The sequence below is a fragment of the Podarcis gaigeae genome, assembly GCF_964106915.1.
Source record: "Podarcis gaigeae genome assembly, chromosome: 6".
In the NCBI taxonomy this organism is placed as follows: Eukaryota; Metazoa; Chordata; class Lepidosauria; order Squamata; family Lacertidae; genus Podarcis; species Podarcis gaigeae.
The window spans coordinates 76139024-76163055 of NC_139682.1; the positions used below are offsets into that span (position 1 = coordinate 76139024).

The 24032-nt window shown below is 48.6% G+C and overlaps 1 protein-coding gene across 49 annotated transcripts in view; it reads left to right on the plus strand.

Moving 5' to 3' along the window:
• The window catches only part of LOC310846537 (uncharacterized protein), a 138176-nt gene that overhangs the window by 41176 nt on the left and 72968 nt on the right, over window positions 1–24032 (plus strand). The gene's annotated exons all lie outside the window — the stretch shown is intronic.

Below are 24032 nucleotides of genomic sequence, written 5' to 3' on the forward strand. Positions count from 1 at the left end.
GACCCAAGGCTGGGAAACCCTGGTCTAAACTAAACCTAATTCAAGTTTCCTGATACTATTCTACCCACCCATGAAACAGAAAAATGGAAAGCCCTTCTTGTCTTGCCGGTCTTTGGCTGTATATCACTATACTTTTAAAGCACATTGAAGCACATTTTTCTGGGCACTGTAGTTTGTAACTCTGTGTGGGATAAGCTGCCATGTCCATAATTCCTTTGGAGGAAGGATGTACTTGGAAATAATACTGTGCGTATGCAGCCTTTGAAGCAATTGTCCTGATTCTACTTGATGTGTGATTATGGTACAAGTGTCAGTAAAAGGGACATAATTGGTAGGCTATGTGTTTATTTCCTCGCCTTTGTGAGTGTGGATACAGATGCCTCAGCAATATTGCTCCGTCATTGGGTGTCTCACATGCATCTCACGATGCGTCAGTTGAAAAATACTTATACATTTGGAGCAATCATCTAATTGTTGGCTTAGCTGGGTTAAAGCTGTTGACATTTTGGGCTCCCCGGTTCCATTTTTAGCCATGCGGTTATAAATGGTTCCAAACACAGACATTATTTGCAACTGGGCTAAAGTTGGCAATGATGTTTTTCTCCATCAGGGGGACCCACTGTCCTTTCCTCCATGGCTGCAATTCATCCCTCTCCATTCATTAGCCACACAGATGAGAACCAGAGTCTGGCAACATCTGGAAGGTTCTGGAGGTGAAGGCGGGGAATCATTTGTTGTAGTTTTAGGCAGAAAGCGTCACAAATGCACCTGAGCTCAATCAGGGTCAGTTCAGAATCAAATAGCTAATTTTTAGTCATCCAGATCTCATAAGGGAATCTGTCGATGTAAATCCTGTCAATTTCATAGTCCTTTTCCCTCTCCACGATACAAGTTAGAGGGAAATCAGTGGCCGAACCCACATTTCAGCACTAAAATTGGTATGGCATTAATGACAATACAGTACACCCAAAAAATGAGAACCTTAATTGTAATTCATAGTCATACCCATTTCTAAGTAATTTTTGGAACAGTCCTCATTCATTGCCAAGGTGGTTTTGAAAAAAACATTTAGAGTTTTGTGCCACTTCCATCCATATCAATTCACCTAATTATGTTTCCCCCGCCCAGTTATTGCCTAGCTTTACTTATCAGTAATGAAGATTTAAATCAGTCCACTTTTCAATTAAAAGAAACCCCATCCTTCATCAGAGAAGTGCATATTTTACAAGCAAATGCCGTGTGTATGTGTTTGTTTCTGAATGGAAAGTACCTCCAGAGTTGCTCATATTTTTGGAGCAGAGGTACAAGGCGAAGGATTTCTCTGAAAGTTTGGGAGAATCTTACACACTGTAGGATTGGAATGCAACTCCCTGAACTCTTCGGCTGGCTGGGTAGCCCAAAGGAAGGCCAAACTTCCTTTTTGACTCAAAACAGTGTCACCGTCTGTCAAGTACAAGGAGGAGCGAATGCCCTTCAGGGAACAGGAGATCTACTCCTATAAATAATTGCAGGGTGTTGATAATGAATCAATGCAAAACAGGATATGTTGAAACATACAGTCTTCACTCCACCGCTTGCCTGTGTGCAGCTCTCCAGCTGTCAGCATTTTGTGTTAATCTGTGTGGGTTGGTGTGGGTAGAACCCTTGCAAGTGTCTGGTACCTTTCAAGCCCATGGAAAGTTGAACTTTCCTTTTAGAAGACCGATTGGGGTAGTCTACAGCTGCTTCTAAGGGACACGGGTGGCACTGTGGGTTAAACCACAGAGCCTAGGACTCTAGGTTCAGAAGGTCGGTGATTCGAATCCCCACGATGGGGTGAGCTCCTGTTGCACGGTCCCTGCTCCTGCCAACCTAGCAGTTCGAAAGCAGTTCAAAGTGCAAGTAGATAAATAGGTACCGCTCCGGCAGGAAGGTAAACGGTGTTTCCGTGTGCTGCTATGATTTGCCAGAAGTGGTTTAGTCATGCTGGCCACATGACCCAGAAGCTGTACACCGGCTCCCTCAGCCAGTAAAGAGAGATGAGCACCGCAACCCCAGAGTTGGCCATGACTGGACCTAATGGTCAGGGGTCCTTTACGGCTGCTTCTAAAAAGACCATGTTTCTAGATGTCTTCCTGTGTCTACCCAGGCAAAGGAGATGCAATGGCTGCATTTCAGATATGGCGTGTTGGCTTGGATCCAGGGGTTCCCAGGAGTTCTCTGAGGAGGTTCTTGCAGGAAGGAGGGATATCCCCTGATCCAACCTTCTCTCTGCATCTCCTGTGCCCCTAAAAAGCTGTTCCAGAATGGGGGGGGGAGCGCTTCTGGAATAGTGTGAGAAGTGGTGCAGGGCAAAAGGGGAGTCAGCAAAAATAATCTCCCTCCTCCTTCTGGCCTTCTCCTGGGTCTCAGTCTCTTCCATGAGCCAAACTGTTGTTTCTCTCTTTGGCCTTGATTTTGGCAGAGGTTCCTCTGACATTTCCATTGTATATCTTCTGTCATATGCTGAAGACACACCTCTTCACCCTGCCTTTGACACCTGAGATATATGTTTTTAGGATCCATGCTATTCTCTTGATTGTTTTGATTGTTTTTAATATTGCTTTGAACATGCCCTGCAACCTTACGGTGAATCATCATCATCATCATCATCATGGCTACCCCTCTGCAAATTGCTCCTTCTCTACATTATATGTCTGTCTGTCTGTCTGTCTGTCTGTCTGTCTGTCTGTCTGTCTCTCTCTCTCTCTCTCTCTCTCTCTGTGTGTGTGTGTGTGTGTGTCTTTAATCACCCAAGTGCATGTCTTGTAATAAACTTTGACTTCCATTTCTGGTTCTGACCTGTGGAAGGAGGAGGAAATGATAGCGTTGTTTATTGCTTTTAGCGTTTCTGTGGTTGCGTTGTTGTCATGTCTTTTCACTACATTACACAACGACTGGAAAAGAATAAACTAATTTCCCTTTCTGTTTGGATTACAACTCCTTAGTCTACACACAATGTAATTTAGCTAATATGGATTATGGCAGCCCATATTTAAAATAGAAGACACAGGCTGAAAACGGCCATCTACTCTTAGTGCTGATGGAAGTGAAAATGGTATAAGAAACAAGGGTGGTAAAAAATGCAGTGTTCTCTTGCAGTAAACCAGGAGAGTTTTAACACCCCTTGACTCACAATGTGAAGATTACTCTGGGTATACCATAGGTCAGGTGTAGGAAGAAATGCAGCATTTTAGCTGTTGTTGGACTACAACTCTCACCATCCCTGATGGTGGTCTGACTCCAACAACATTTGAAGGGCAAATCATGGCAATTGCATTGGTGAGTTGTCTGTGCGAGTGTGCAAGCAGACATTCATTGGTCTGCGGTTTTAGATCAGTGCAGAGTTTCAAGCTTTCCTAAAGTGTCATCAATTGCAATCTTAGTACCCACTTACCGGATGAGGCAAAGCAGAAATGGTGCTAAGGACAAACGCAATGTCTTAGACACAGCAGGATCACGACAACTCATTTGAAGCTGAAGGACCACTTAGTCTCCTGTTTTAGGAAAAGCTATGCATATGTCACACTTATGAGCAAGCACACCATTACCGCTCACCCAGAAAAAGTGGTGGGCAGGGTTTGCAACCCTGCATGGGTTTCCTGTTCCTGGGTGACACCCACTCGCTTGCTGGCAATTGCTCCGCCCCCTCTCCAGTTAACCAATCGACTGCTGGTTGGGGTGAGGGTCAAGTACTGTGGGTTCCAGCTGACCGTCTCTCCAGTCAGCCTTCGGAGCGTCACTCAACCACCCCACTCAACCACCCCACCCTCTAACTTTAACATGGTTTTCTTTCAGGTTATCTTTTCCTTCCCAGGTTCACAGGCGTTGCTACAGTCCATGGTGGTTGCTGTTTCCCAGGTTTTCTACAGGTTTTGCCTTCCCTGTAGCAATTGTCACAACTTTGGAGGTTTTAGGTCTTGAACTGTCTCCTATAGTCTTGGGGGTAGCATTATTATGTGCCCCCATGTGGCGGCGTTTGCAGGGCCCATTAAAGGGTTGATCACTGGCCCTGAGCGGCAGCGTAAGGTCAAACTCCCTACTTCAGGTGAAGTGGGGCGGGGAGCTGTGTAAATTCTCGTTTTACAGCCCCCCTCACAACACCTGTCTGCCCTGCACATCCTCAGACCCAACCGGGGCTGAGAGGGTTGCCTCCAATGCCTAAGCCAAGGTTTCCTACATCTGAAATCGACAAAGTTGTGGCCTAATTTTATCCTATACATCAGTGATGGCCAAACTTGGCCCTCCAGCTGTTTTGGGACTACAACTCCCATCATCCCTAGCTAACAGGACCGGTGGTCAGGGATGATGGGAATTGTAGTCCCAAAACTACTGGAGGGCCAAGTTTGGCCATCACTACCATAACATGGTTGTTGTGTCTCCTTATTTCAGGCTGGCTCCTGGGGCGGGGGGTTAGCACATGGGCTCGCAATTCATTGTTCCTTTGGTTAAACATTTTACACACACACACACACACACACACACACACACAGAGAGAGAGAGAGAGAGACAGAGAGAGAGTCTGTTTACTAACACACCATGCTAGTCAAACTATTGAAGAAGGCTGTTCCAAGCAAATTAATATAGCAGGCCGTGAAGAGCCTTTAATGATCTGTGGTGAAGGGGTGGAGGTTTTTCAAACCGTAATACAAGTTGATGTGATGATAGAGATGTTAGAAGTGCACAAAGGTGTGTCCATTTCCAGATGATGAGATGTAGTGAGACATGTTCTGCTGCCTGGCTGGCTGAACTGAGTCTGAGCTATGTGACATGGAGCCTCATATAGGCCCATTCCTCACAAGATTTTGTATTCTTTCTCTCTTTTCACAATGGCTGGCAACTCCTAGACACTTGTAGGTTTCCCTGAATGGGTCTAGAAAATGGGTAGGCAAACTAAGGCCCAGGGGCTGGATCTGGCCCAATCGTCTTCTAAATCTGGCCCGTGGATGGTCCAGGAATCGGCGTGTTTTTACATGAGTAGAACATGTCCTTTTATTTACAATGCATCTCTGGGTTATTTGTGGGGCACAGGAATTTGTTCATTTTCCCCAAAAAAAACATAGTCCGGCCCCCCACAAGGTCTGAGGGACAGTGGACCGGCCCCCTGCTGAAAAAGTTTGCTGACCCCTGGTCTAGAATGCCAGGAAAGATTCACAAATGTGAATCTTGCCCTTGACATGGGCACTGCCATAGTTCAAGAGGCCCTAACGCAAGAGTGTCTCCATTTTCATCTGTGAAACGTTGGAGAATATACTCTGCGGCAGCAGGAAAGACGTATTTTAGGAAAGCTTCTCCACCACCATTACTGATCTTCACATGGAAGAATCTTTGAGACACTTCCAGGAAGTCCCGGCATCATGCATCATTGTTCACAGGACCTCTGGTTTGTTGTGTCGCTGCTGCTTACCAGGAAGTAGAGGGGAAGGGGAAAGGTGGCGGCAAGGCTGGCATGGTGCAAACACACCAGTGGGAGTCCAGGACTGGCTCCACCTGTTTATTTGCACCACATCAACCTTACTACTGCCTTACTTATTGAATTCATATTGAATTTATCTACTACCGCCCATGAGTACTTGCCATTCCATCCCCCACATCATGTGCTACTGATAGCCAGGGTTCCCCGGAAGAACGCAGATCAAAAACAACCACTTCACTTCACGATGGCTTTGTTTTGCTTTGGAAAGGATGTCATTTAGACCTGTATCAGCAGCAAATCTGGACCAGCCCCTCATTAAGGTGTGACTCGTCTGATAATCAAACTGTTAACATCTCCTTTGTTTGTAATGAGCCCATAGACCAAACGGCAGCAGTGAATGTTTATGCAGAAGCGACAAGGGCAAACGCTGCTGCAATTTGTCTGCAAAGTTGAATTGTTATGCCGCATCTGGAAACAGGGAATTATAATAATGTACTGTGGGGGCAGAGTCAACAATGTTAATGATCAAGTGAGATCCCAAAACTGCTGCAGTATGCAATCAATTTGATAGACTGGTAAGATTCCAAGAAACCTAACCTGTAGTACATCATCGTTACAGCGCTTGAACAAGTCAACTTCCTTGTTTGAGGCTAAGTGCTGGGTTGAAAGAGCTGGGTATGTTTAACTTGGAAAGAGAAGAAAGAGGGATGATGTGGGGCCAGGACAGGCCAAAGGTTGTCATGCAGAAGAAGGGAGTCTTGTCTTGCCCCAGAGGACACAGCTCAGTCTTATTGACTTAATCTAGAGGAGGTTAGATTTTAGTGGAACATTAAAAAAATCTCATTGGTGGTGAGAGCAGTTTGACAATCGAACCAAAAGCTGGCACTCGGGGGCCGGGTGATTCATCACCCAGGTATCAGATTTGACAACAGACCTGATAGGGTGAATATTTCACCAGCATTAGCATTAGAGATTGGTTGCAGATGTGACTGGTTTGGTGGCGGGTGAGCAGGGGGTGGTCAACTCAAGTGGCTGATAAGGCATTAGGTTGGTGGGTGGTGGGAGGGATCGAGAGCCCCCTCCAGTCCAAGAAATCAGGGTATCCCATTAGCGGGATCCAATGGGAGGTGCTGTCCACGTGGCCAGATGGGGGCTGGTGGGACATAATACCCTCCCAAATGGTGATCTCAGTGGGCCACCCCGATCTGATGTATATCATAGGCCAATCTTGTCATGGAAGATAGCTCAGCTGGTCATAGGTCTTTAACCTTGGTTAACCCTACCAAATAATCCCCCAACCGACAGGTTGGTTGATTCGGGAGACACACCCAATGCCTGTGCCAAAACATTGCCAGTATCTGTAATCACTAAAGTTGTGCTCTGTTTATATCCCATTTGGCTGCCCTGTATTTATTGCAGTTCACCATGCCTCGTCTGCCACCCATGGCTTCACAGCACCCGGACCTGCAACTGATGTTTTAAACAATGCCTTCCAATGCTAATTGGTTGATGCTGTCATCAAGTCTCCACGGCAGCCTACAAAACCAAAATAATAATCATTTGATGACTACGCAGCACCATCTGCAACCCATTTCACAAATATTAACAAGGCGTCCTCAACACCTCTGAGGCATACATAAAAGTCTATTCTCAGTTTATGAGAGGAAACTCCTGTTAACTCACATGTAATCTCTTGTATCTTAACAACAATACCTTCAATAATCTTAAATGGTTTGGATTCTAACCCACAGCGTGTTCTTTTTTTCCTTTTTCCTTAATTTTTCACCATAGCAGCCCCAATCACTTCTCTGCATAACCAGATCTTTTTAATGATAGTTCAACAGAGATTATAGAAAATTTACACACATATTATGTGTCAGGACTGCCGCTAGGTCCCAGCTCACAGAGGACCAACGCCCAGTGGATATTATATACAAAAGTCTTTATTGAAGTTTAGTTTCCATTTCCAAGCTCTGGGCGCGCAGGCCCACGTCTTAACGCTAGACCGGCTAAGTCCCCTCTGACTCACTGCTCCACCCACACCAGTTTAAGATTCTAGCCTGGCTCCACCTCTTGCGCTGCTCTTTCCTGCGTTGGGTCCTTCTGCCCTCTGGGGTTCCCTCCTTCCTGGACTCCTCTGACGCGGAGCCTCCTGAGTCTTGCCCCTCCCTCCGGCGGGCTTTAGGACCTGGCTCCCTTCCCGGGCTCCCCGCTGTGCCGCGCTCCTGTACATTTGAACTTGGCGCGCGCGCCCAGCCGGTGACTTTCCTTCTGACCGTTTCCCCGCTTCCTGATGTGGGTGTTGCCAAACCTGACTCCTCTCCTCCCTCTGGTGGTGAGGACACTGGTCCCGACTCCTGGGACTCCCCCTCCCCACTGCGCTCTGGTGGAGACGCTGGCCCTGATCTCCAGCTGCTGTTCAGAGACTCCCCGCTGGCCCCTCCCTCTTGAGGTTTCTCCCTTGGAATCTCCCTTGCTCTGGCCACCGGCGCTCCCTTCTGTGAGTCCTCCGATTCGCTAGAGAGGCTTGTGGAATAACTCTGGCCACTGTCACTGCCTGCGCCCCCCTCGTACTCCTCCTCCTCACTCTCCATTTGCTCCCCCTCCTGTGTCTCTCCTTCTGAACCCCTGACATCCATCCCCCCCTCGAAGCCCCCCCTTCCCCCCTCCCCCTCTTCCGGTGCGGGTTCCGGGTGCTCCATTGTTGTAGGGGTGAGTCCAGGATACAGCTCGTCCCCTGAGGCTTGCAACCATCGAGATAAGTCCGGGAAGTCCCCCATGGGCTCGTCGACGACGACCTCCTCCGCTTCCATCTCCTGCGCGGTGTGCTCGAAATCTGCGCTCGACCCCAAATCACCCAAGAGCCCTCCTCCCCCTGTTGTTTGATGGGGGTCCACCTCCCAGGGCCCCTTCGGCATGTCTCTGCGCCAGCCCACCTCGGGTTGGTCCTCCCACCAATAAGATCCCCCCGTGCCAAAACCTGAAAGTGATCCCTCCGGAGAGCTGCCTCCCGGAGCCGAGTCCTCAGCTGACGAGAAACCCCGGAAAGTGCTGGCCGAGAGTGTGGGTGTGAACAAACAATCCTCGAAAAAGCCCGCCGGCATAGGCTTGTGCGGGAAAAGTGTGTGGAATTCTTCCTTGAGCAACTGCTCTTCCACTGCGTAATCCGGCACCCACCTGTTGGCGCTGGCCGGGGTGTCCTCCGTGGCGAGAAGATATTCAATCCCGTCCTCCCCCCACCTTGAGTCTAAAATCTCAGTGGCTTCATTAAGTGGCTCCCCTTTCGGCGACCCCCCTTTTTTGGGCGCTTCTCTGAGCGGGTCTGGCGCCTTCCCCGGTGCTTGAAACCTGTGGGGCTCTCTGTAGGGCGTGAGCACTGATCTATGAAAGACCGGGTGCATTCTGGAACCCTCCGGGAGTGTCAACCGGAAGGCCACTGGGTTGATCTGCGCCTCTACTTGGTAAGGCCCTAGCTGCTTGTGCCCTAGTTTCTTCTTGGCTAACGATCTGGCTGGAACTGCTTGTGCTGCCAACCAGACCCAGTCTCCCACCTGGATGTCCTCCCCAACCCTCCTGTGTCGATCTGCCTGCACTTTGTAAGCCTGTTTTGCCAACTCTAACTGCCTCCTGAGCTGCTCGTGGATCTCCTGCAACTCCGCTGCCACTTCCTCCGCTCCCTGTGGCTCCCCCTCCCGCACTGTGTCCAGACCCGGGAAGGTTCTGGGATGCCTCCCGTAGTTGGCAAAAAATGGGGTCACCCCCGTGGACCCGTGCTTCGTGTTGTTGTAGGCAAACTCGGCCAACGGTAGATAGTCCACCCAGGTCGATGGCTGCTGGTTCGCGTAGCATCTCAGGTACTGCTGCATGATGGCGTTGACCCTTTCCGCCTGCCCGTTAGTTTGCGGGTGTCTCGCCGACGCCAGGCTGACCTTGACGTTCAGGAATCCCATCAGCTTTTGCCAGAAGTTGGAGATGAACTGGCGCCCCCGGTCGGACAAAATAGACCGTGGTAGGCCGTGCACCTTGAACACGTGGTCTATGAACATCTTAGCGGTCTGCTCGGCCGTGGCCACCTTCGCGCACGGAATGAAGTGGGCCATCTTGGTGAACAGGTCCACTACCACGAGCACTGCCGTCTTGCCCCTTGAGCTGGGTAGATCTGTGACAAAGTCCAGGGCTACCCTCTCCCACGGTACGAACGGTGTCTGTAGCGGTTCCAACAGGCCCGCCGGCGGCTGGTGCACAGGCTTAGCCCTTTGGCAGGTGTCGCACCTATTGACATAGTCCGCGACATCCCCCCGCATCTTAGGCCACCAAAAGTCTCTGGCTACTAAGTCCACCGTCTTCTCCTTGCCGAAGTGCCCCGCGCTGGGCGCGTCGTGCAGCTGTTGCAGGACCTTCGCGCGGAGGCTGTCTCCTGGTACGTAGAGAACTCCCTTGCGTAGGAGCAGGCCGTCTCGCACTTGGAATTCGTCACCCCTCGCCTTGCCACTGCACACCTCCTCCATCTTGGCTCGGGCGAACGAGTCTGTTCGCAGCGCGCGGCGCACCGCGTCCAGGTCCACCGTGGCTGACGCGCATGCCCACGCCTGTGGTGTGAAAATGTGCTTGGCCGCCGCCGGTGCCTCTGCCTCCAGATACTGCGGTTTTCTGGACAGCGCGTCCGCCAAGACGTTGCTGTTTCCTGGGATGTACTCAATTCTGAAGTCGAAATCTGCAAAGAACTCCGCCCAGCGGATGTGTCGCTGGTTCAGGAACCTCGCCGTGCGCCAGTACTCCAAGTTCTTATGGTCTGTGCGGACCTGCACCGTGTGCTTGGCTCCGACGAGGAAGTGCCGCCACGCCTTGAAGGCTGCATGTATGGCCAGCAACTCCCTGTCCCAAATGGTGTAGTTCTGCTCCGCTTTGCTGAGTTTTCTGGAGTAGAAAGCGCACGGCCTCCAGTCCCCCTGGTGGTCTTGCTGCAACAGAACGGCTCCCACGGCCCTGTCTGAGGCGTCCGTCTCCACTCTCATGGGCCTGCTGGGATTTACGTGCAGTAGGTTCTCTTCGGAAGCGAAGAGCTGCTTGAGCTTCTGAAAGGACTGCTCTGCCTGCTCCGTCCAGATGAACCTCTTCTTCTTGGAACTGAGGGTGTCGGTGATGGCCGCTGTCTGCATGGCGAAACCCTTGATGAACTTGCGATAAAAGTTGGCAAAACCGACAAACCTCTGTACTTCCTTCCTATTGCGTGGGCTCTTCCAATCCAGTACTGCACGTACCTTGGCACCGTCCATAGCCAGTCCCTTGTCGGACAGTTTGTAGCCCAAGAAATCCACCTCCGTCTTGTCGAACTGGCACTTCTCCAGCTTGGCGTACAGCCTGTGCTCCCGCAGCCTCTGCAGAACTTCCCTAACATCTCTCTCGTGAGCCTCCGGCGATTCCGAGAAGATTAGGATGTCATCCAGGAAGCAGACGCACTTCTTGTAGAGGAGACCCGCCAAGACATGATGCATGAAGGCTTGAAAGCAGTGGGAACCATTTTTTAATCCAAAAGGCATAACTCTGTATTCATAAGTGCCCAGCGGCGTAAACATGGTTGTTTTCCACTCGTCGCCTTCCCGTACGCGAATGAGATTGTACGCTCCGCGCAGATCCAACTTGGTAAAGATGCGACCCTTCCTCACCGTCGCCAGCAGGTCATCGATCTTGGGCATAGGGAATGCTGAGGGCTTGGTCTTGAGGTTCAAGAAGCGGAAATCAACGACCAGCCTCTTTTGGGGCGTGTCCCGCTTCTTTACAAAGAACACGGGACTGCCTCCTGCCGCCTTGGACTCCCGGATGAATCCCCGCTTCAGGTTGTGATCTATGAACTCCCTGAGCTCTTGCAATTCATCCTCAGACATGGAGTACAGTTTCCCCGTCGGGAGCGTCGCCCCGGGCAGGAGGTCGATCTTGCAGTCGTAGGGTCTGTGGGGTGGCAGCTTATCCGCCTCTTTCTCGCAGAAGACCTCCAAAAACTCCTTGTATTTGTTAGGCACCGCTTGCAACATGCCCAAGTTCAGCTGTGGTCCATCCTCGTGCCCCTCATCTTCCAAGTCCGCCAGGATGCAGTGTTCTGCGCAGTAAGAGGAGCCGAAGGTCAGTTGCCGCTGGTACCAAGCTAATGCCGGGCTGTGCCTATCCAGCCAACTCATTCCCAACACTATGGGCGTGTCTGACAGGCGGGTGACGTTGAAGCTGATGACCTCACGGTGGTTTCCAATGCGCATCACCATTGGCGGCGTCTGCTGTAGCACTTGCCCTCCCAGTAGCTCCCTGCCGTCCACTGTGACGACTTTCAGAGGTACCGCCGCTGGCAGAAGGGCTATGCCATGTTGCTGGAGGAACTGCATGTCTATAAAATCTGCATTGCTCCCCGAGTCTACGGTGATGGGAATTTCCACCAGTAGCCCATTGGGGAGCTGAAGGGATGCGGTGAGCTGCACTACTGGTTTGGGTGGGAGGGGGTCGGTGGGCTGTAAGATCCCTGGGGATTGCTTCACTGACTTGTCTGGCTGGTCCCCAGAGATGCCATCTCCAGCCAGACAGTGGAGTTTTCCTGCTGCGACTCCCTCTGCTGAATTGCGTCTGTTACTGTCGCTGCGGCTGCAGTATGCTTGTGAAACCGCTGGGGACACTCTTTTGCCATATGCTGAGCACTGTCGCAGATGTAGCACTTCCTGGTTCCTCTAGGAGGCTTCATCTTGACTGCTCCCGGAGTTAGGGCTCCGACTGTGGAGTGAGCCTTAGCACCACCTATCTCCATCGGCTCCTCTCCCCCTCCCAGCGGAGGCATGGATCGAGCGCGCGCCGCCTCCTTGGGGAAGGGAGGCAGTCCTTTCGCTGGCGTGCGTCCCAAATGCCCTTCCTCCCTGCCCCAAGGGCGTCCTTCCAACCGAACCCCAATGGAGAGTGCCCGTTCCACCACTTCCTTGGTGGTTTGGGGTCTTCCCCCCCTTGCGATCTCATCTTTCACAGCTCCGCTCAACCCCTCCCAGAACAGGTCTCTGACGGCAGGCGATTCTTTCTCCCAGGCTAGTACATTCACCAATCCGAAAAAACGTGCATGATATTGCCTCACAGTGGCTTTACCTTGTCTTAGTCCGTGAATCTCCCTCCTAGCGATATCCACATCAATCTCAGATAAAAAACACGCATCCATCACTTTAATGAAGGCAGCCGCATTTTGGAGGGCTGGATCCTTGTCTCTCCATAGATTGCGCAGCCACGATTTTGCCTCCCCCCGCAAATGCGAAATAATAAATCCCACTTTCTCTCCCTCATTTTTAAAGTCTTTGTCAAGCAGCTGCAATGTATAAATCACATCTGCTCTGAAGTTAGGATACTCCTGCAGGTCCCCATTGAAGTGAGATACCAGGCTCCCTCCTCTGTTTCCCAGCCCAATCCCTTCTGGTCTGGTGGCTGGTAGCCTCTGTGTAGTTAGCACTTCTAACCTGGTTCGCAGATCCTGGCAGGCAGCAGCTGCTTCCTGTTCTTTCTTTCTGGAAGCCGCAATTTCTGCAGTCAACTGCGTCACTGCGTTTTGCAAACTCGCTATCCTCTCTTCGGTAGTCATTTCCCTGTTTTTCGTGAGCTCGCGAAGCACCAATCTTCACCCCTCGCTGCTTTCCCGCACTCCACGAGGTTGCAAAATTGGTGAAAATTGAGAGGGGACTTACTGTCAGGACTGCCGCTAGGTCCCAGCTCACAGAGGACCAACGCCCAGTGGATATTATATACAAAAGTCTTTATTGAAGTTTAGTTTCCATTTCCAAGCTCTGGGCGCGCAGGCCCACGTCTTAACGCTAGACCGGCTAAGTCCCCTCTGACTCACTGCTCCACCCACACCAGTTTAAGATTCTAGCCTGGCTCCACCTCTTGCGCTGCTCTTTCCTGCGTTGGGTCCTTCTGCCCTCTGGGGTTCCCTCCTTCCTGGACTCCTCTGACGCGGAGCCTCCTGAGTCTTGCCCCTCCCTCCGGCGGGCTTTAGGACCTGGCTCCCTTCCCGGGCTCCCCGCTGTGCCACGCTCCTGTACATTTGAACTTGGCGCGCGCGCCCAGCCGGTGACTTTCCTTCTGACCGTTTCCCCGCTTCCTGATGTGGGTGTTGCCAAACCTGACTCCTCTCCTCCCTCTGGTGGTGAGGACACTGGTCCCGACTCCTGGGACTCCCCCTCCCCACTGCGCTCTGGTGGAGACGCTGGCCCTGATCTCCAGCTGCTGTTCAGAGACTCCCCGCTGGCCCCTCCCTCTTGAGGTTTCTCCCTTGGAATCTCCCTTGCTCTGGCCACCGGCGCTCCCTTCTGTGAGTCCTCCGATTCGCTAGAGAGGCTTGTGGAATAACTCTGGCCACTGTCACTGCCTGCGCCCCCCTCGTACTCCTCCTCCTCACTCTCCATTTGCTCCCCCTCCTGTGTCTCTCCTTCTGAACCCCTGACATTATGTTTCTTCCTTGGCATTACAGAGTGAATTCAAGCAAAAATTGCCTAAAAATGGCAGATTGTATATATCATAGCTTGGGATATGTACAACCACCTGGCTGATGTTGTTTTAATTAAGGATTGTATTCAGTGCTGTGTGAGCAGAGTTCCATTTGTCCACTCCTTTCCTTGCATGGCCCAGAAAACTGCTCCGCAGGGTCCCCCAACTCTCTGTAGCAGATCTTGAGGGTGAATAGGAGACTGCAGGAGACAAGAGAAGAGGAGAAAATTCTAATGTGCAAGTGTGCACACAGCCAGAGGGAAATAATGACACTGATTCTGGATACACTGCAAAGCACATTCCTTCCTTTCAGGTGGTGGTAAAATTGGGGATGAATGTCCAAGCACTATTAAAACTATACAGTGGTACCTCGGGTTAAGTACTTAATTCATTCCGGAGGTCTGTACTTAACCTGAAACTGTTCTTAACCTGAAGCACCACTTAAACTAATGGGGCCTCCTGCTGCCGCCGTGCCGCCAGAGCACGATTTCCATTCTCATCCTGAAGCAAAGTTCTTAACCCGAAGCACTATTTCTGGGTTAGCGGAGTCTGTAACCTGAAGTGTATGTAACCTGAAGTGTATGTAACCCGAGGTACCACTGTATATGTGAACCACAATTGCAACTGGTGACATGTAAGGCCAGTAAGCCGTCAATTATAATCACATCATTAAATTGTGATAAAATAGGGTCGTCAGAATTTTGTTCTAAAATTATGGTACCTAAGGCTTTGAATGTGTAAAAAAAAGGTAAAGGTAAAGGACCCCTGGATGGTGAAGTCCAGTCAAAGACGTCTATGGGGTACAGCACTCATCTCGCTTTTCAGGCTGAGGGAGCCAGCGTTTGTCCACAGACAGCTTTCCAGGTCATGTGGTCAGCATAACTAAACCGCTTCTGGTGCAAGGGGACACCGTGCAGAAGCCAGAGAGCACGGAAACACTGTTTACCTTCCTGCTGCAGCAGCACCTATTTATCTACTTGCACTGGTGTACTTTTGAACTGCTAGGTTGACAGAAGCTGGGACAGAGCAACAGGAGCTCACACCGTCGTGGGATTCGAACCGCCAACCTTCTGATCAGCAAGCCCAAGAAGCTCCATGGTTTAGACCACAGCGCTACTCGCATCCTTATTGTTTGAATGTGTGCAAAATGCCTTTCCCTGCTGATGGGAAGTAGTGTTATAAACACAATCTGTGTACAGAGAGGATACCTTGAACATATAATTCAGAGCACCCCTCTTCTGAAGTGTGCCACCTATCTAGGTAAAGGGTAAAGGGACCCCTGGCCATTAGGTCCAGTCGTGACCGACTCTGGGGTTGCGGCACTCATCTCGCTTTATTGGCTGAGGGAGCTGGCGTATAGCTTCAGGGTCATGTGGCCAGCATGACTAAGCCGCTTCTGGCGAACCAGAGCAGCACACGGAAACGCCATTTACCTTCCCACTGGAGCGCTACCTATTTATCTACCTGCACTTTGACGTGCTTTTGAACTGCTAGGTTGGCAGGAGCAGGGACCGAGCAACGGGAGTTCACCCCATCGCGGGGATTCGAACCGCCAACCTTCTGATCGGCAAGTCCTAGGCTCTGTGGTTTAACCCACACCGCTACCCGCATCCCTTGTGCCAACTATCTACTTATGCATTTATTTTTTAAAAATGCATCTCATAAAAAGTATGGTTGTCACAAAAAAACACAAAGCAGGGAATGTTTGCTTCTGCCTCATTCTCTTCCCATCCTGGGAGAAGGTCACAATGAAATTTTGTCCTAGTATAAGTCTGATTGACTAATAAAGTTGTGGTAAAGCCATTGTACACAGATACTAGCCAGCTTTGTATGCAGTGTGTGTTTACATTGTGAATAAATAAAGGTATACATATCCATGTCTAGCTGCTAATTGCTCTTTTGGCTTGTTCCCTTTAAATCAGCAATTAAACCTGCTCCGTCTTGCCCCTTTCTGCATCTGTTTATAGCAAGAGCACCGAATAGCTAACATGCTACATTTCCACACATGTAAAACACAACTAATAGCCACTTTCCGGTTTCAAAAGGGTGTTGTGAGAATTGGGGATTAAAGGACCAAGGCTGAAAGAAGTCTGGAAGTATTAGTAAGGCAATGGTGGTGGAAGAACAAGTGTCACACCATTGGTGGGGGGAGTCACACCCTGGAACATGCCTCATTGATTGGATGTTAGCTAGCAGTGACTGAAGATTTTAAATCCGCCATATCCTTTTCCCTTTAGGGCTTCTGCTAATGGAAGACTGAACTGTGAATCATAGGTGTTTCCATGTCAGTGAATAAGGCTTGTTTCCCCTACGATTCTACTCTGTGAGCATATTTCCATCCATTTCACACCAATCAGCAGTTCACACCTTGATTTAACCCAGCTGTTCTCTTCCTGTAATAAAGAAGGAGGCATGCATAAAAAACTCATCTGCTACAGACACAGCACAACACGCGTCCATTCAAAAGTTCTTAACATCTCCCCCAGATCCTTTTAATAGGATACCCCACTTTTGGAGGGTCCAGGCAGAGGCTACAACCTCCCCTCTGACCAAGACTATGCCTATTCAATGCCTAAACCACCAAAGGTGCCACAATTGTTACAAGGAAGGTGAAAACCAGAGGGCTGGAGCCATTTTGCCAACTGGGAAAATTCCAACCTGGGCCCGAATTTGGCAACCGGCTACGCCATAGCAAGGGCGGAGAGAACAACATGCAATAGCAATATATAAAGCAGGCTTCCTCAACCTCGGCGCTCCAGATGTTTTTGGCCTACAACTCCCATGATTCCTAGCCAGCAGGACCAGCGGTCAGCGATGATGGGAACTGTAGCCTCAAAACATCTGGAGGGCTGAGGTTGAGGAAGCCTGATGTAAAGGGTGGGAGGGCAGGAGATCCAACAAAAAGTGCAGAGCAAGCCACATACCTATGTCATGTACTGGAGGGGTGGGCTAAACCCTCACCCTGATGGCCCATGCTGGCTCGTGATTCACTGATTAGGTGAGCAGGCGGGACCAATTACCCAGGCAGCAAGCTCAGCCCAGAGGCTTCCTTTGCTGCCTAGGAAACAATCTCTGGGACCTCCCACATCAGATCCTGGCGCTTGGGGGAAATGATGCCCACCTGAGAGGGCGAGTGGACCAATAATAATAATAATAATAATGCGAACATGAGATTGTTTTGACACTGAGGCAATTAGTTTACTGTTGACAACACAGAGATGATTACTATCATTATCGTTATCAGATTGGAAGGATGGGCATGTGGTTAGAAACACTTTTCTTGGAATGTAAGAAAGCTCGAGTTTCTGTTCCAGTTCAGTGTTAGTAAACTGAGAATAGTGATGGATCTGCCAGCCTTGGTTCTCTTAGTTTTTCATTTTTCCAGTCTTAAATTCAGCTCTCCACATTTCTGCCTAATGATCTCCTGCTATATATTTTAATCCTCATAAAAATTCGTCAGCATTTTAGTATGAATTTCTCCTAATAAACACATTTTCGTATGCGATTTTGACTAATGTGCACATTTTTGCAAGCAATTCCCCCCCAAGAAATGCATTTTTACATTGTTTTCAGTAAGATATTCAGATGCGCATTTGTTGCAAAACTGTATCGCAAAATTCAGATAAGTGGGGATTTTCAAGTGTTATGGTTCACATTGTTTCAGAATGTGTGGATTTGATCCCTTACAGGGGAAAATGATCCCTCCCATATTATTAGTACATTACCGAATTAATAAAGGAAAAACTATGAGCACTTATGTGTTGGGTTAAGTGTTCTTATTCAATGTGGTTCTGAATCCATCTTCAAAAGTTCAGATCACCTTACATTCAGTTCCCAGAGCCCACAGCGGTTCAGCTGCGCCACAGTCATTAATGTGGTATGCAGTTTGTTGTATTTACTTTTTTAGAATTCTTCTTTCTCTTATGTACTTTCATCTGTACCATTTTAGGTAAGTTTCCAAGCTGTAATATAATATCCCTCCACCTTATATTTGCTATGTCTGCAAGTGCATGGGTAGGCAAGCACAGTAAGGAACTGTGTTGCAGGATGATGGAATTGTCACCAAAACCTTGCTCAAATTTTACTTGCATGCATTCAGTTGATCTCATCTGATCTACTATCGAGAGTAACAGGTATCACAAGAGTTCCTTCCACAGTACTTAGAACAGTTGTGGTACTTCAGGTTAGTTTGTTTTCCACAGGTGAAGTTAGTGGGGTTGCCAGTCAAGATCTGTGAACCTTTAAGGCTTCCGATCTGAAGGCCAACACCGTTAATTGTTTAATTTACTCTGAAACGGAGAATGCCTGCGTGTTTTGCTGAAAGGGTTTGACTGGAAGATTCCACTGAAGCTAAAAAAAACAGCTCTCTAAGCACTTGGATAGGTTGACAATTAACTGTTGTTGCTCTCTGCTCTGTCATGTGCCTGACTTAGATCACATGAAAGAGATAGGATTACACTCTAAGCATATGTTAATCTGTGGGTCTCCATTTTGTGGTGAGTTAGTATTTCTCTGAACGCCACAGAGAGACCAAAGGAGGTGTAAATGAATCTCCTGAAGTGAGAGAAAATAGCTCCAGACCAATAGAAACTGTCGTCTTTGTCCATGGAGTTTTCTTGGCAGAGATACTGGAGTGGCTTGCCGGTTCCTGCTGATCACCGAAGAATTGATGCTTTTGAATTATGGTGCTGGAGGAGACTCTTGAGAGTCCCATGGACTGCAAGAAGATCAAACCTATCCATTCTTAAGGAAATCAGCCCTGAGTGCTCACTGGAAGGACAGATCCTGAAGCTGAGGCTCCAATACTTTGGCCACCTCATGAGAAGAGAAGACTCCCTGGAAAAGACCCTGATGTTTGGAAAGATGGAGGGCACAAGGAGAGGGGACGACAGAGGACGAGATGGTTGGACAGTGTTCTCGAAGCTACCAGCATGAGTTTGACCAGTGGGAGACAGGAGTGCCTGGCATGCTCTGGTCCATGGGGTCACGAAGAGTCGGACACGACTAAACAACTAAACAGCAACAATAGAAACTGTAGGAAGAGAGACCTTTGCTTCTAGGACTGTTTGGAATTATCTTTTATCCCCCCCTTTTTTAAAATTAATTTTCCAAATTATTACAAGTCAAACTGAATTACTTAAATGGAATGATCTTATACTTCTTATCAAATTCTGAGCCTGTGCTGCACATGCACAAGATATTGCATGTATAGAATTATTTGGAAGTATCTTTGATGCTTTTTGTTCTGCTTTGAGAAGAAAGTTCTGCAAGTAAAGTTCTGAATAATAATTATGGGTCTGGACAATTTTTATTCCAAAAGGAGCCAGCTTTTAGGCATCCAGCTTCTTCATGTTGCACATTATTAATATCTGTAGTAGACATACCATCCTAGCATGCCTGCTTGGAAATGCCTTGGAAGGTGACCAGTATCCCATTGGAAACCTGAAACTGGTGGTGCCAGGCTCAGGTTGGGAACTGGAGTTTCTCCTCAAGACGCCTTATGAGGACCCCCGTTATGTTTAGATCCTACCAGGTGCCATTGCTACCAAGTCGCAACAGATATAATGTAGCCTGCTATCCACTAAGACAGGGGTCAGCAAACATTTTCAGCAGAGTGCCGGTCCACTGTCCCTCAGACCTTGTGGGGGACCAGACTATATTGGGGGGGAATGAACGAATTCCTATGCCCCACAAATAACCCAGAGATGCATTTAAAATAAAAAGGACACATTCTACTCATGTAAACACACGCTGATTCCCGGACCGTCCGCGGGCTGAATTTAGAAGGCGATTGGGCCGGATCCAGCCCCAGGCCTTAGTTTGCCTACCCATGCACTAAGGGAAAGGCGAAAACCTCTCAGCCGAAGGCCAACTGTGGTTGTCCCTCTACTATTTAAATAAACAAGACTTTTAATTTTGGCTGGATTGAGACCACAGAGGAGCCTGTAGATTGCTGGCCTGCAACTAAGGATACACAATCAGAATTCAAAGCAAGGCCATCCTTTTAACAGCAATGACATCCAGCTCGGCCATTCTGTAGGGCAGGGACGGTCTAATTGCTCTGATATGTACAGCAGCCAGTGGAAAAGGATGTGGGCCTTAGGAGCTAATGCAATAAAACATATAATAGTAGTTAATAATAAGTTCCTCTGAGTCAAGCAAAGGGAAAGAAAGAGGCTGCAGTGACTGAAGTATTTAACGCAGAGGTGCTGACATAGCCATGAGACCTTAAATGCCCAAAGCCTCGCCCAGCTGTCTCATGGATGTCACAGCAAATAGGCTTGCACCATCCGTCTCCCAACACCTCCTTTCAACACCTCCTTTGGTGATGATGCTGATGACACTGGGGACTGAAATACAATGCTGTATTGTGCTGCCAGTGATGTCTGCAATGTATTTAGTTCAATGGGTGGAATTAGAGCGTTTAAATTGGGGTATGTGTGAGCAGAATGAGGACCAAAGGACTTCTCCCACCCACCTCTCCTGCCACTGCATCCCCATAACTTGTTCTGGGGTTTCCCCCAACCCCCCAGAGCCAATTTAGGGGCACATACCCGTGGGGAGAAGAGAAGGGAAACGTCTCCTTGCTTGGGCGGACCTCGTTCCACTTGAACAACATAGTTCAGTGTTTCCCAAGCTGATTTTGGACCAGAACTCCCATCATCCCTAGCTATCAGGACCAGTGGGCAGGGATGATGGGAACTGTACTCCAAAAACAGCTGGAGACCCAACACTGACTTAGTTGAATCCTGCCCAATAATCTTTTCAGCTTCCTGGTGTCATTCAAAACTCCCAAAGAGGAGAATGGTTAATACTCAGCATTGGAAATGTGTTATACTTTTACTTCAAAGAATTGGTGAGAAAGAAGGATGGTTTCTTGTAGTGTCCATACCCTCCCACTTTTGCTTCTCTAGTAACCCCACCCCATGGTAAATATTACAGTGGTACCTCTGGTTACATACACTTCAGGTTACAGACTCCTCTAACCCAGAAATATTACCTTGGGTTAAGAACTTTGCTTCAGGATGAGAACAGAAATTGTGCTCCGGCGGCACAGCGGCAGCAGGAGGCCCCATTAGCTAAAGTGGTGCTTCAGGTTAAGAATAGTTCCAGGTTAAGAACAGACCTCCAGAACAAATTAAGTTCTTAACCCAAGGTACCACTGTATATGTTTGCAGCTAATATGGGTTTGAAGAGAATTCATCAAAATGATTGACTAATGGCTTGTAAGGTGCATACCGATGTGTGTGTGTGTGTATGTGCGTGCGCGCATGCATGCACGCACGCACACACACACACACATACAAAGAAGTTAAATAGTATATACCTGGGATGGGGAACCTTCAGTCTTCCAGATGTTACAGAACTACATCTCCCATCAACCTCAGTCAGCATAGTCAATAGCCTTGGCTGATGGGAGTTGTAGTTCAACAAAACCTGGAGTGCCAAAGGTTCCCCAACCTTGATGTCTAGGCTGGGATGGCCATGTGTTTTTCTTGACAGAGGAGAATCCTTCATTTAAAGAGCTGTTAGAGGACAGAGACTGGGATAGCGCACTTGGTAGAACATGAGACTCTTAGTCTCGGTCGTGGGTTTGAGCCTGACATTGGGCAAAAGATTCCTGCACTAGATAACCCTTGTGTTCCCTTCCAACTCTAAAAACCTGTGATTCCATGAGAGCGATAACAGACAGTGCTCTGTTTAGAGAAGACCTCTGTTTGAATGGTAGTCTGGTGCAAGTCCATTTTTGAAGGCAAAGAACCATAAGGCAGAGCAGGGAACTTGTGCAAGGAGATATTACAAAGGTTATGGTTTCTGTTAATTCTTAGCTTTAGCAAATTGATTAGCCTGTTAGCCATGAAACGTGGCATGCCACATATTTTGGGAACCAAAAATGCTGTTGTTTTCTACTAAATTAATGGTGGGGTAAATAGTTGCACTTTTACTTCCCTGAATGTCTGCCGTGTTTTGTTTGTCTGCTGCTAGAAGTATTTCACACAGTAATTTAGGCTAGGATTTATGGTTTTCTGTGCACGCCCCCAGACTTTTCAAGCTGTCCCTTTCTACTGCTGGACCTTGGGAAGTTTCTGATATTTGATGTTTTATTATATTTTTATATGTGTTGGAAACCACCCAGAGTGGCCTGAGCAACCCAGAGAGATGGGTGGGGTATACATAATAAAATTATTATTATTATTATTATTGACATTCGCGCTGGGACAGCAGGCGGGTGACCAGCTCACACAACTATGGCAAGCTTCATTGTATTTAAATTAGAGGAATTACTTCTAAGTTTGCCCATATATAAATAAATTAGCATGTGGAAATTGTGTGCAGCCCTGTGCTCTCCCTTGGTGACGCATTTCCTCTTTTGTGGCAGTGCGGAAGGGGACACCCAAATATCGGTCCCAACCCAAGCAATTGTGTGTGTATCAGGAACCACCAGACTGTCTCCAATTAGCACATTGGTGAGGCAGAGCGGATGCAATTAAAACCAGTATCCCTCTTCCTTAAGCTGTTTATTGGCAGAATTCCACCTTTTCTTATAATCAGAGGTTGAACTGCCTAGGACAGGGGAGACAGGATCGAGTCCCCTGTACCTATTACTTATAGAAGGTCACGAGGAGAGGCATGACTTGGGAATGTTGTGTGGGGAGGCTGGGGGCTTGTGGGTTTCATTAAGCCACCTCTGCCACATAATTTGAAGACTCCCCCCTTCCCAAGCTGTTGTCTTGATCCAGGGAATCGTATAAGTAGCACCCATTTACTCACACAATTCGCATTTCAGCTACAGATTCATGAATGTTTAGCAGCCTCTAGCAGGATTTGGGCAAAAAAGCAATCCTGATTTTTGCAAGGAGAAATAGGCACCTGGGTACAGATGCAGATAAAGTGAATCTCTGCTAATAAATGGGTTTGACTCTTAGAAACAATTTTTTCCCCATGAATAAAGAATATTCAGAAGATTTGGGTAGTGTTTGGGCAGGAGGAGGTTTGCTTATTTTTTTGCCAGCTAATTTTGAAAGTGCTGGCGATCTGATATCTTTGATTACTTAACTGCAGTTAACTTGTTGTGGTCTCTACATTTTTTGTTCTAGCCATACCTTGTTTCTCTTAACTATATACCTATTTGTATTTAATGTCTTTAGAATTCCTTGCATTGGGGTTTTTGAGGGTGAGGGAGCATAATTTCTTATTGATCATCATGATTTCTTTTTTAACAATTTGTTGGTTTTCACATAGTGAATATAGCTTTTTTTTATTAAAAAAAACCCTTTTCAAGGTCACATTGGCCTAATTTGCACATCTCTTTAAAGCACAAGTTAAATACAGTTTAAATGTGAACATGCAGAGTACTGGTGCATGGCGGCTGCTTTAAAGGTAAAGGTAAAGGTACCCCTGCCCGTACGGGCCAGTCTTGACAGACTCTGGGGTTGTGCGCCCATCTCACTTAAGAGGCCAGGGGCCAGCGCTGTCTGGAGACACTTCCGGGTCACGTGGCCAGCGTGACAAAGCTGCATCTGGCAAGCCAGAGCCGCACACGGAAACGCCGTTTACCTTCCCGCTGGTAAGCGGTCCCTATTTATCTACTTGCACCTGGAGGTGCTTTCGAACTGCTAGGTTGGCAGGCGCTGGGACCGAGCAGCGGGAGCGCACCCCGCCGCAGGGATTCGAACCGCCGACCTTTCGATCGGCAAGTCCTAGGCACTGAGGCTTTAACCCACAGCGCCACCTGCGTCCCCCAGCGGCTGCTTTGCTCCTCCCCATATCCTGTCAGGAGCCAAACCATGGCTTGATTTAGTGTTCCATTCAACATTTTGTGGTTAGTCTCTCTGCAAAATAACTACGATCTATACCCAAGGTTTGTTCTTGGATTAATGACTATGGTTTGTTTGGAGGGGTGCAGAAACAAACCATGAGCCCAGTTTTGGACATAACCCCAAGCCAAACCATAGGTTAGCTTGTGGCAGCACTACAACTGTAGGAAAGACGTGAAACAGCCAGCGGCGGAGGAAGCCACTCAGGTGCCTGGGTCAGTGCGCCCAGAGGCGGGGTGAGCTGCCCATAGGGGCAGGGCGAGGGAGGGGTGACGGCG